General features: G+C 30.5%; 1 pseudogene; it reads right to left on the reverse strand.

Annotated features, from left to right (window-relative positions):
- LOC132039187 (class V chitinase-like) overlaps positions 1–7,109 on the reverse strand; it is an 8,697-nt pseudogene extending 1,588 nt beyond the window's left edge.
- Positions 7,110–12,934: the final 5,825 nt, after the last annotated feature.

Below are 12,934 nucleotides of genomic sequence, written 5' to 3' on the forward strand. Positions count from 1 at the left end.
TGTCTACTAAAATTTTGGCGGTATTCTATATACATAACCTCCGAGACTTAGCTCGCCTCTCCGTACACAACAACAATAACACTCCATAATACCACACGTCGCAATTCACAACAAAATCATTCTAACGTCAATATTCTTTCTTCTTACATAAAACCACAATTTTCATCCAAACTTCATAATATCGAACTAATATCAACGTTATCATATTCATTTACTTATTTCAAGTTATTCAAATACATTCTAATAGTAGTCCAAGCAACATACATAAATTCAAATAATACTTCGATTTTCCCCTATCGCAACCCACACGTCAACAACTACAACGAACTTACTAACTTGCATTTATTCATTCCAAATTTATTAAAACAACCATGAGCCACATTTAAAGTCTTCATATCATAATTATGCAATGATATACGCAATATGCCAAAATCATACATTTTCCATAATAATCCATAACCATTTCCAATCGCTAATTCGATTCGTTAAACATTCATTCATGTCATAAGTACCACAACAACGCAACTAGCAAACCAAACAAACTTGAATTCACCCCACTTCCCTTCCATGTAACCCACGGCCAAACATGGCCTTCACACACACATGCACGATTTATACGCACACCAAACCACGGAATTGTCGTCTATTTCCAATCCTTATCATATCCATACAACTTCCATAGCACAAGAATGGAAAAATTCTTACCTTTTCTTGAATTCCAACTTCGCCGCAAACGTCGCTCTTCCGCCAAACCAATTATATCAAGTTGGAGAGCGTCTTGAACTCACTACGAATATGAGAAGAACGAGATTTTTGGATTAGAAACCAAGCTAGGAAATTTTTTTTTTTTTTTTTTGTCGAGGGTCTGTTCCCGAGAGCCTTAATGTTCGGTCTTCAAATTTTTTTTTTTTTTGCTTTGTGCTATAGTTTCTTGAAAGTTCTAGGCCACATGGATATATATATCATATTAAAGGTCGTATGAAAATCACATGACCATTTAATAAGATTGGGCTAGCCATTGTGGCCCGCCACCCCATGTCATCGGGCCTCAAATTTTTCAAATTTTTTTTCTTGGCCCACTTCGTTGAACGCCGTTTCGTAATTTCCGAAATAAATTTTCAAAATTCCAATTTTTGCCTCTTCGCCTTACCCGATATCTTTACACCAAAATTTTCATAAACGACATAAGCGTATTAACTAAAATCAAAATATTTCCTCATAACGCACAAGTCTTAATTATTTCCATAATTTCCGATTATGCAAAAACACGGACATAACAGAAGAGAAAGCTAGGGATTTTGTTTTGAAAAGACATGTTGAGAATTACAAAGTTTTAAGAAATAAAACAGTAAAAAACTTGATCAAAATAAAAGTGTTTATAAGCTGAAACGTCATAAGTTCAGGATGAAAGCTAATTTTGGCTTATGAGCATATTTTATGTTTACCAAACGAGATCAGGCGAAAAGTATAAATCAATTTGACCATATATTCAAACTCTATTGCTATTTCTAACCATATATTCAAGCTCTTAGAAGCTTAATTAGCCCGACACCATTTAAAAAAAAAAAAAAAAAAAAGAGAAAAGAATGACTTACTGTAAATGTAGTAATCCAAGCTCTTGTTGGGCATATATTCATATACCAACATCTTTTCTTCTCTTTCAATGCAAAATCCCACAACTCTTACAAGATTTACATGTTGTAATTTTGCTGTAAGGATCACTTCATTTTCAAACTCTTGCAATCCTTGATTTGAAGTCTCTGAGAGCCTTTTCACTGCTATTTCTTGCCCATTTCTCAACTTTCCCTATGTGGATTAATGAGTTATACGCTAAATTATGTTTTGCCGTAAAGCATAAATATGACAAATGGTTAAGATAATTAGGAAATCAACTATATAAGAAAATCCTACAAGTACAAAAGTTGAGAAACCCATATGTTTGGGGTAAGTATTAAATAGTTCCTTAAATATATTTTTGAGCAGATCTAGATCTTTAAATTTGTCAAAATATTATAGTTTTGATCCATCAAATACTTAACTATGTGGCTGGCAATTCTATTTCATTATTATTTGGGAAAAGGTCAAAAATACCCTTTTACTTTGAAAAAAGGGCTAAAATATACTCCGAACTTTTTGGTAAAAATACCTCCCATTAAAGTTTTCAAATATACTTTTTTTTGACTTGGAAATTATCCCCAAAATAACTCGAATCATTTTTTAAACCCTCTCCATCCATCATTTAAATTGATCCAACTAAATAACCCATAAGACTTCCTTTATTCCCCCAATATGTAAGTTTGAAGTTTGAGGAAATTGGGGAATAAGGGATCTTATGTTATTATTTAGTGGGACGTGTTTAAATGATGGAGTTTAAAAAATAATTTCAGTGTTATTTTGAGGATAATTTCCGTCACAAGACAGTATATATTTGAAAACTTTAAGGATGACAGGGGTATTTTTTATCCAAAATAAGTTCGGGATATTTTTTAAATTTTTTCAAAGGAGATTTTTAACCCTTTTCCCTTATTATTTTAGCTCCTATCTTGTATAGTTGTACTGTTTGCAGTGTTTTAAAAGTCGCGAACATAAAGTGAGACATTTTATTAAATATGGGGCGTAAGCCTGAAAGGCATCGGAGTAAGCTCCATCAATCCTTAATTTTTAATAAATTTTTTAAAATTAATATAACAGATATAAATATTAAAAGAAGATAAATTATCAGTATTTATTTGACCAAACAAAAAAAAAAAGAGAGACTTTTTCATAAGCGGGGGAGTGGGATATTATTAGATCAAAAGTTTATTGGTCAGCAAAATTACTCAATTTCGCATACTATGAAGACAAAACTTAGCCTTTCTCCAAATGAAGAAAAAGATGTTGAAACTCTTAAATCTCCAAAAGATTTTACCTTGTAAACAGGTCCGTATCCACCTTGTCCAAGCTTATTGTTAAATGAAAAATTGTTTGTAGATGCCTTCATCTCATTAAAACTGAAAACCTGCAAATTGCTGCTCTCCTCACCTTTTCTTGCTTTACTTTTGCCTCCCAATTTGTTCCTCGAATTCCTCCCTAACTCCAATATAAGTTAAACACCAAAAAAGAAAAAAAGGGTAACAAAATTTCTTTTTATAAATTTTGATATTTGGTTAGTAATGGGATGTTTCTAATGGGCTGTTTCTACACCGGGAAAAGTGCACATATATTGGTTTTTGATGCTGGCATTGAACTTGTGCTCATTTTTTAAATTTTTATATGTATACACTACCCACTTCAAAGTTCAAAAACCTTCAGACATATGATGTGAAGTTAGTCTTGACAAAGTTAAACTTCAGGCACAATGTCTGAAGTTTTATAGGACTGAAGTTCAGGCACATATGATTGAAGTTCATACATTTTTGCTAGACTTTAGCGATTTTTTGCTAGAACTTCAGCCATACGTGTGGCTGAAGTTTAGTCTTTGTTGCTTGACTTCAGCCATTTTTGTCCTCAGTTCATGCACATATGGCTGAAGTCAGGCAAAATTGATTGAAGTCGGGAAAAAATGAATGAACTTCAGTCGTATATAGCTGAAGTGCAGGCAACAATTAACTAACTTCAGTTATATATGGCTGAAGTTGAGGCAAAAAGGATTAAAGTCCAAACAATTTTATCTGAACTTCAGGCAGAAATTCATGAACTTCACTCATATGTAACTTCAAACACCGCATATCTGAAGTGGATATATGTACAATTTTTTTAAAAAGATAACATATTTAATTACTAGATTTGTATTTGTATTTGTGGTATGATATCTCTATATGAGTAGGAGTCAAATCTAAAAAGTGCCTCTAGCTAATACTTCACGAGCTACTCTCTCACCATTATACCAAAGCTTAAGGTGTAACACAAGCAATTAAAGCATTTGCTGGCTTTCTCACTAAGTTTTTCGTTAATCATAATACCTTTTAAGTTATATCCATTAATAGTATAATGAATTTGTATGCCAAAATGTAATTAACCTATTATAAGATGTTACTTACTTCTCTCTCCGTTTCAATTGATGTGGCTTAACCCATTAAGAAAGAGTCAAACTTGAAAATAAGTGCTTTAATATTTACATATTCATTTCATAATTTTAAGAAATAGGCTCACATAAATCAAAACAGTTTTATTACTCCTATAAGTTTTTTTTTAAAAAAAAATACTTATAATTATCTTTTAATTAACTTAATTGTGTAAAATATTTTTTTACATTAACCGTGCATAAAGTTAAACTCATTACAATAATTTCGAATGTGCAGATGACATGATGAGCCCAACTTTTGTTTGAATGAAAACATTAATAAACATAAGAAAAGAGTTACCTTGAAATTTTAAGACTTGTCTCCTTCGAATAAACCAAATTGTGAACACGAGTAAAATCAAGATTACTACTGCACCCACTGAAATTAAAATGATAATTAGTCGATTGAGTTGTTTCCTCTTGTGCATTCCTCCTCCTTGTGTCACCCCATCAGCTTCTAATTATAATAAGCAACACAAATATTTGAGCCATCCATAAATTAAGAACATCGATTTACTAGAGAAGACAACTATATATTTCTGATGAATTGATTTCAACTTATATATACTAATATTGTAAGAAAAAATAAAATATAGACAATTAGTGTAGTTTTATTTATTGTCACATATAGTAACGGAGCCACATGTAAGGAACGGGATTGAATCCCTCCATTCAAAAATTACATTGTGCAATAAGATAAAAGTAGATTCTTATATTTAAATATTTGAATTCCTATGAAGCAAAAAGAATAACTTTAGTGTATTGGAAAATGCAATTAAAAAAAATATATATAACAATTAGAAAAATACGAATTTCAGATGGACGTTTTGATGGAAATTGGCTCGTTCTTAAGGGAATCCCGATGAAAATGCATCAGAAACATTTCCAACAAACAAATTTCCAACAGGCCTTTTTTAGTAGTATATATATATATATATATATATATATATATATATATATATATTAGATGTGATATTTTTACATTTTTTAATCAATTAAAATTCTTCGCCCCGTGGCTAGTCACATACATTTAACATCTTTTACTTCTAACGAGTCCTTGTTTGCTTTATATATAGAATGATATGTATATTATAGTTGACTTTTAAATGACTTGATTTAGTATAAATATTCATTTAACTTGTCACTCCAAAAAATAATTGAATGAATAACAAATGAATGTATCTATTAATTACCTTGTGAAGCAGCCTGAGAAAGAACCAAATCACTGTCTGCTGCAATATGCCATTCAAAGTAACCAAGCAATCCTCTTCTTTTAATGTAAGAAACCTTATTTCTAACACTATGAGTATCATCATAGCTAATCCAAGTATTTCCAGAGTAACAATAATCTCCAACAATGGTTGCATTATACACAGTCGTGGCACGATTCGGCACTATATATTCCCTAATTTCGGCATAGGTCATCGACCCATCAAAAGTTCGAATAACACTTGATTCCATCGCAGGTAGCTCTAAGACCATGAATATTCGAATTAACTAATCGCCACGCATATCCATAAAATGGAATTCCAAGAACCAATTTTTGTGCTGGAACACCTTCTTTAATCCATTGATTGATTCCATCCCTACCACTCTTGCCTTGGTTGACGGTATCAAATAGTTGTGCATGTGAATTGGTTTGTGACGGAGACCAAATTGGTCCATAGAATTCATATGCCATCAGGTTAATCCAATCTAAGTTTTTTGTCACAGATTGTATTGGATAAGTCAAATTGTTTACTTCGGGCGAGGAAGAAACAGTTGCCGTAAAAAGTAATGACGCATTGTTGGAGTTTCTCGCCTCTGTGTTGATAGCAGTGTACGGCAGTTTTAAAAGTAGATTACACTATTTAAAACGTAATTAAGTAAATAAAAGGGTATATTGTTAAACCGCTTAAACTTTTTAATTAGATATTACACAATTCAACATAGTAGGCAAAAGTCTTGAATCCAAAATAGTTGTCAACTATATATAAAAGATTTCAAAACATTTATGTTTTTAGATGAGCAGGATTACACAATTTGAAGTGATATCAGGTAAAGCCGTAAAGGTCTTAGCTTCAAATTTTACCCTAAATTATGATAAAAAAGAATTCTCACATGCTTTACCCAGAATGTATAATTAGGTTCACATGTGAATGGTGTATTGAAGGTATAATTAAGAACATATATAAAACAGGTTAAATTTGTAGATGAGGTGATCACACAATATAAAATTTCCTCTGTTGCATGTTATGTAAAGATACTTGACTGGACATGAAATTTAAGAAGTTAAAGAAGACTTTTAGCATGTATGTAAACGAACAATATATGCACAAAATGTAAAAAAAATTCCTTAAATGAATATTGTTGATAGTTTCAACTTTCACGTGTCTTTTCGTTTTTTTCTCTCCTTAACATTTATATAATTTGGGTCCTAGCAAATTATGCCGAAAGGAGGATGTATAAATCCATTGTAAAACAGACTAGAAGAAAAGTACCTAAAAACATTTGTTTGTCATGTCTGTAGCTGATTCTGGGTATTCCCAACCAAGATCAAGGCCATGGAATCCCAATTGTCTAGCTAATCTTATTGATGAATCAATAAAACTTTTTCTTGAATTTGGTGTTCTAGCCATAACTCCATATGCTGTTTTATTTGCACTTCCTCCACCTATAGACAATAAAGTTTTTGCAGAAGGATTTTTCTGTTGAACTGTGCTTGTAAATTGCCGGAAAGAATCTTGATTTTCCGGCGAAATGATTAACTGATTTAATTGAGGATTAAGATCAGCAAATGCACAAAATAAATGAGTAAAAGGAGTTGAATCTATGTTGTTTAAAGCTAATCCTCTGTTTCTCACCCAATACCCTGCCTTAACAATATTTTGGCCATTAGAGAAATAAATCTGCTGTGGGAGAAAGAAAAATGAGAAAATAATGAAAAAAATATGTGTCATGGGAGCCATTTGAATATTCATTAGTACTATAGTTTTGATGTCGAGTTTATATAATTTCAAAATTTGAGTTAAGATTTTGTATCAAGTGTGAATGTGTTCGACATGATGGAAAATATAATTCAAAATAATTATATTATAATAGAAAAAAGGTAAGTGGAGAAAGTCATTTTTCCTCTTACAGTGAATATAAGATTTTTCTTTCTGTTTGATTAGCTGAAAATGACTTATCAAAAGTTTTGTCCTTTCTACCAAATACATCTGGATCTAAATGCAGGCAGGAGGAAACTCGGAGATAGAAGGGTTCAATTGAATATCTTTCACCGAAAAAAAATTCTGTTTAAATATGATAAAATTTACTATAAGCTGTTGAATCTACTTAATATGAGAAAGTACGTTAATAAAGTGACAAAGAAATTCAAAAAATAATTTAGGTCATAAATTTAAATCTCAAATGTGACATTTAATTTTAATTCCCTAAGATAAATCCTGGCTCACAGTCATTACTCTCGGTATTTTACTAAGAAGATGGTCTTTTGTCCTTTTCTTTTGATTGGGTCTTTTGATGCTTTGTTCATTTGAAGTTTAAATGGCTAATAAACAGTGAAATGACTAGTCTTTATGAAAATGTTACTATCAATAATTAATGGTTGAGATCTGATTGAAGCTCAAAGTCTTAGTTAGAATGACAATATATTCTTTATTTACTCTAAAGAAAAATTGACAATCCCAAAATTCTAACTAAAACATTATCTCACCTATTTATTAATCCTTCAATTTTTTTACCTATTTATTGCTCTTCCTTTTTCTTTTTTTTTCTTTTTTCTTTTGAACAATTTTTTTTTTTGACTTCCTTTTTAATTCCCCCCCCCCTAAGTTTATGTCCCTTTGTTTTTGTTTGTTTTAATAAGAAAAGTTTATAAGTTTATATGAACTAATAAATGTAAAAAAGGAAAATTATAACAATTTATAGGCGAGATACCAAAAAGAAAATTTATAAGTCAATATATTTAATAGGATTTTAGGATTAATTTATAGGCGAGATAATGTTTTAGCTAGAATTTTGGGATTGTCAAATTTTTTAGAGTAAATAAAGAAAATATTTGTTATTTTTGGGGGTTAGACATTGATTTGGGAAATTAGATCTCAACCTTAATTATTAATTGTGACAGTGAAAGCTGAAAATGGAGAGAGTGGAAATGGAGAGGAGCCTCATCCGGTCTTTTGATGCTTTGTTCATTTGAAGTTTAAATGGCTAATAAACAATGACTAGTCTTTATGAAAATGTTACTATCATTTATTAGTACAACGTGTTGATTGAAGCTTCTTGGTGTGAAATGTGGTCATTGTATTGAGCTTTATAACAGGTCAGATATTTATTAGTCCTTTAATTAGTTGTATGTACCTATCGTTGAATCTTCGCGCCTTGTGATTTGACTTCCTGTTTTGCTAAGTTTTGTCCCTGGCTTTTGTTTGTTTATAATAAAGAGTTTAATTTAGATAAACTAATAATGTACAATTTTTCAACAAATTGAATTACCTAAAAGATAATTACAAGCAATATATTTAATAACATTGATCGGTAATCCAGAATAAAAAAGTAAGTAAATTTGGGGGTAGATATACCTTGCCCCAAGCAGTGTCACATGACGTCGCTTCGCCTAATAAGTAAAATAAAAATAATGAGTGTAAATATAAACAATGACACCACTTGTGATTAAATCTAGTGATTTATTCATTTGTCAATGTGACACCCCGGTATCTCACATTGGCGAAACGGGAAAGATCTTTGGGGGAAATAAGGAAAACATGCCTTGAGTCTAAAAGCGGCTTATGCCCCCTCAAATATTCATACAGGGGGACAAACCTCTTGTATTAGCCTTGTCGATGTGAGTTCAGTGTTCAATGCTGAGTCTAGGCAAATTTCATACGAAATCAATAAGATGGGGGTGTATGTGACACCCTATCTAGGAAAATCACACATTAGCAAAACACGGGAGGGATTGTGGGTATATAAAAACAAAACATGTCTTAGATCCTAGTGACATGTTTTAAGTCGTGCGGACCTTAGCTCAGAGTGGACAATATCACTAGCGGGTTGGACTCGTACAGTCCACTTCTTTAAATGTTGATACTACTTTGAAAAAATTCTATGTAGTTAAACTATTCAATTTTGAAATTGTTTTTTTGGGATTATAAGTTATTAAATTTATTTAATAAGAGAATTTCTTAAAATAAAGTGATAAAGGATATTCCATAATTACTTTAAATCGTAGGTTTAAATCCCAACTATAATATTTTTTAATTTCCTTATATAAAATCCTGGCTCAATCATTTCTGGGATGTTTCTAAGAAGATGGTCTTTCTGTCCTCTCTTCTTTCTTTTTTTTTTTTTTTAATTGGGGTCTTTGATGTACTGTTTATTGGAAGAAAAATGTGAAAGAATGGCCAATGACTAATGACAAGTCTTTATGAAAATGTTGATATTTTATTAGTACTATGTACTATAATTTATTAGTTGTACCTGTCGTTGAATATTCACGTCTTGTAATTACTCTTTCTTATTCACAAAGGTTTATCTTAGGCTTTTATCTTAAAAAAAGTTTAAGTTTTTGTACTAATAACGTAATTATTTTATAATCAGATTACAAACATGGTAATTACTAGCAAATATATTTAATACTGTTGATTGATAATCTACAAATAAATAATCTACTTCTTTCTGTCGAATTTAAGTGTATTCTTTTTCTTTTTTGATGCATCGCAGAGTGTTCCTTCTATTTAGTAAGTTGACAGTTCAAACATTTTACATGACAAGTTTATAACAACAAGATTGAAAAGACATTTTAGTACATTATACACATCTTTAATTTAGATGCGTTAAGATTAAAAGTCTTACTTTATTTAACATCTTCCTAATCAATGATTTCTTAAATTGGAATGGAGGGAGTAAGTAATTCCGAGGTGGATATCCCTTGCACAAAACGCACATCACATGACACTGCTTCGTTGAAAAGTTTTATTATGTATGTATAGATATATAATAATTAAAATAAGAAATGAGTAAAAATATAAATAAGTATAAAAAAAAATCATTATATATTGATTCAATATATATAACTTCAATTTTCTTATAAAAAGGCAAGCATAGAGAATTTTCAATAGTTTAGTCAAGAGGTTGGTGATGACTTGGAAAAAGAGGAAAGCGAGTGGAAATAGTTGTGCAAATACATTGCTGATTTGCTTGCTGATGTCTTTTCATTTTGTTAGAAAGTATTTTTCTGCATCGACAAAGTAAAAAGCATGAACCAACTTGATTAATTGGCTTACTCTTCACATGTTAAATTATTTCGAAATTGTTGGGACTTTTATAAAACTTCTGTCAATTACTCCCTCTGTTTATTTTTTATGATCCTGTTTAGCCGGTAAAAATAGCATCGGAACAATACGAGTGCAGGGCGGCCTATATAATTATTAGCTTAATATATATTCCCTCTGTCTAAAAAGATTGTCCTCCTTTTCTTTTTAGTCTATCTCAAAAAGATTGTCCCATTTCTATATTTAGAAGCAATTTAACTTTATTAGATGATTTACAGCCACACAAATATCTAATCTATTTTCCTTCTCCTAAGGATGCTTACTCCAATGTTCAGCAGGAGATTTTAAATTGCATAATGTGTGTTGTAGTATATCTATAGCCTGAAGATTTTTGAATTACAGAAGTAGCATTTTTTTAATTTGCTTGTTGAAGTCTTATAGCCTGTTTGGTTTAAAATCAGTTTATTCTGAAAAGTGTTTTTGTTGAAAGTGCTTTGCAAAAAAGGACTTTTGGCGAAAAGTAGTAGTTTGTGTTTGGCTAATTAATCTAAAAATACTTTTGAACTATAATTAGTGTTTGGCCAAACTTCTAAAATCAATTTATTTTGAAAAGTGATTTTTTCAAAAGTAATTTTGACGAAAAACAGTTTATGTTTTGATCAATTAATTTAAAACACACTTGAACAACTATTAGTGTTTGATCAAGCTTTTAAAAAATGTTTCTAGTGTATTTTTCTCGAAAATGCTTTCCAAAAAGAGACTTTTGATGAAAAGCAGTTTGTATTTGGCCAATTAATTTAAAAACACTTTTGAACTATAATCAGTGTTTGATCAAGCTTCTAAAATCAACTTATTTCGAAAAGTGATTTTTTCAAAAGCACTTTTGATGAAAAACAGTTTGTGTTTGACGAATTAATTTAAAAATACTTTTGAAAAATTATTAGTGTTTGGTCAAGCTTCTAAAATCAACTTATTTTGAAAAGTGATTTTTTCAAAAGTACCCTTATTTTGGCCAAACACTAATTATTATTTAAAATAAGCACTTATTGGAGAAAATAAGAACTTTTGGGAAAAAATAAGCTTGGCCAAACAGGCTATTAATCAAATTACCTTTTTTTTTTGTGGCTATAAATTTTAGCTTCCTTGCCTCACGTGAGATCGACCCTAGCATGCTTAGTCTATAGTTGCTTAAACTCTCGTTTCTAGGTACAGTTGCTGGTCTAACATTAGCACAGTCCCCCTTTTATTAATTTTAGATGATATAAATCAGTTATGAGCCCTTATGTACACTTTCGCTTTAATAATTTGTTTCGGTCTAAACTTGTTTCGCATTGCCCAGATAAAGCTTGTTTAGCTTCGATTGTTTATTTTGTGTGTTTGCTTGATTTACATATCTTACTCTGTTTAAATGATGAAATTATGTGCTTATCCGTGTACTAATCCTTTTCCTTTTTCATTTTTTTTCATGACCACCGCATACGAGTCCGAGGGACTCGCTTTTTCCCGAATTCGGTGTTGGGCTAAAAGCGGCGCAATCATTATCTCTACCGAAGCCAGTAGCGTACTCTTTGAATGCAGCATTTTTTATCAAAGCGCGGGTTGAGCCCACTCCCAACCGCAGCTCCCTTGCAGCAGCCCTTTTTAAATGGGCTGAGCCCATTTATATTTGCTATTCCTCATTGGTTGTGTATTTTTATGACTAACATCTTAACTTGTTTTATTTTTCTTAACTTGGACGAGTTTTAGCAAATTAGTGGGTTTAGCTTTAGTATAATGGGTAGTAGATTTAAGAGAGATATTAACATTAATTTTTCAAGGCAAGTGATAGCATCTAATATTTATTTTATTTATTTAGGACAATTAATTCGTGAATAGCGTAATACACAAATATAAGTTCAAGAGTTTTTATAAATAATTTCTTCAAGATTTATCAAACTATACGTATTTTAGTCGAATACGACTAAATAAAGTTAGAGGAAGAAAAAATCATTATCCTTTTTACATCTTATTTAATAAGCCTAGATTTCTATATCACTATATTCATATAATTTTATTCCAAATCTTTTAAAACTCGCTAAAGCTTTCTTCCAAAAGATTTCTATTTATATGCAAGCCATTGTATTTTGTAAACTTTAGTTTAAATGGCATTACTATTCAAAACTTAGCAATATTTATAAGTTTTATTTTAGATGGCATTTGAAATTTCCTTTTATGCAAGATTATTATATTTGGTATAAGTTTACTTTAAATAGCATTTTTAAAGCCTTAGTAATATTTATGAAAAATTATAGCATCATTACATTCTTCCTTTAAAATCTTAATAACCTTTATAAGTCTTATTAGCCTTTAAAGTTCTTTTCATAAATTATTATTTTCTTTAAGTTCTATTTTAGCTAATATTATTTTCCTTTGAACTTTGGTAATATTTGTAAGCTATTTTCTTAAAATTTAGACACTATATTTAATCTTAATTAATTAACCTAAGTTAAGTGGGATAACGAAATAGTTAACGGATTAAAGGATACTAACCCCTTCCCTTTAGGATAATATAGAACCCTTACCTAGAATCACGCGATTAAACGGACTATTAACGGAGGTTAGTCATTTTACCTTAGTTAATAATTAGGTGCCCTAATTC

The sequence above is a fragment of the Lycium ferocissimum genome, chromosome 12 (assembly GCF_029784015.1).
Source record: "Lycium ferocissimum isolate CSIRO_LF1 chromosome 12, AGI_CSIRO_Lferr_CH_V1, whole genome shotgun sequence".
NCBI lineage: Eukaryota > Viridiplantae > Streptophyta > Magnoliopsida > Solanales > Solanaceae > Lycium > Lycium ferocissimum.